The following is a 1,399-nucleotide window of genomic DNA, read 5'->3' as shown; positions in this document are numbered from 1 at the left end:
CCGCCGCTCCTGCGGTGTTACGCCTGCGGGAGCCAGGCTTGTGTGGGGTCCTGCCCCAGGCCCGGTCCGGTTCAGCCCAGCGGGGGCTGGCAGGCCGTTCTCCACCGGGAGGGGGTGGCTCGGGCTTCTCCCCACTGGAGCTGTCTCTTGGGAGCGGCGCCTCAGGGGGCCGGCGGGGAGCTCCCCGCAGCGCTCGGAGTGCGGGGCCGTTGGGGCATGTGGTTGTGTGTATGCTACTTAGGGAACAGCTGTCATCATTCAGTGCTCACCGAGAAACGTTTCATATATATATATATATATATTAAAAATCCAGTTAACTTTGTTTTGGGGAATCAGTATGGTCTTTCAGCTCGTGTTTAAAAAGGTTTCTGATGGACTAGCACAATTCTGCAGCCTTTACTGGAAAAAAAGAACCCCATACAATATGCCTGACTGAATGGTAAATAATGATGTTTCTATCCAGTTCCTTTGTAGACTTGCATTTGTGTTTGTGCTTCAGAAAGCCTGGGTGCACTAGCTGCCTGCTCGCGTTCTGACTCTGTCAAGAGGCTCGCTGCACCGAGACTTACAGGAACATCCTCTTGCAACCTCAGAGTCATGTCAGCAATGTTTATCTCCAGTTGTATCATTTCCTTTTAAATTTATGGCTGCGTTTCAAAAGTTAAGCACTGACCTTGGTTGTTTTCAAAATATGGGCTTAGTTAATCCGTTCTGAATCTGTACAAAATGTCATATTTGTTAGCTGTTCATTTGTGGTTTATCTCACATTTGAGTAAGCTTAGACTGTCTTGTATGTGTTAATAGTAATCCTCATCAGATATTCTTCAAACCGTTAGTGAAGCCAACCCCAGAGGATCTGGAGGCAGATTTTGTTTGTGATTCTGCCACTTAGTTTCTGCTGCAATTTGTGGCATGGCTGTTGTCATATTTATAGCATTAAATCACACATTGTTTGGACACATCATGAGTGTCTGGTTGTCTTCAGGGGCCTTCCCTTTAACTGATAGTGATATCTGGCCATCACTGGATTGAACAAGCTAATCTTATATTTAAATGAAATATTAACAAATGCTGGAAGGGAAGATACCAGAGAAAATAAGAACTAACACAGGGAGGCAGAAGTAGTGGGTTTGGACATAGGTATGCTACCTGCTGTGGGCTTAGCTCTTTCTAGGTGGTGGAAGCAGAGGTAGCAATGGACAAGTCTTGGATAAATTTTCTTTGCAGTCTCATTGGAATAACAATTAGGGATGTGCCGTGCCCTTCTCAAACCACCCTTTTTATGTATGGTTTTCCTTTGTATACTCATATTGGGAACATTCACTTCACTATCTTTGTTTTAAAGTCCAGCTGGTTTTTAGGGCACTGATAGGTAATGCTTGTTTAAATTACTAGGAAT

This window comes from Athene cunicularia (assembly GCF_003259725.1).
Source record: "Athene cunicularia isolate RWA chromosome 4 unlocalized genomic scaffold, athCun1 chr4_part3, whole genome shotgun sequence".
NCBI lineage: Eukaryota > Metazoa > Chordata > Aves > Strigiformes > Strigidae > Athene > Athene cunicularia.
The sequence above is the reverse complement of the archived record's forward strand: the minus strand, read 5'-3'. Positions refer to the sequence as shown.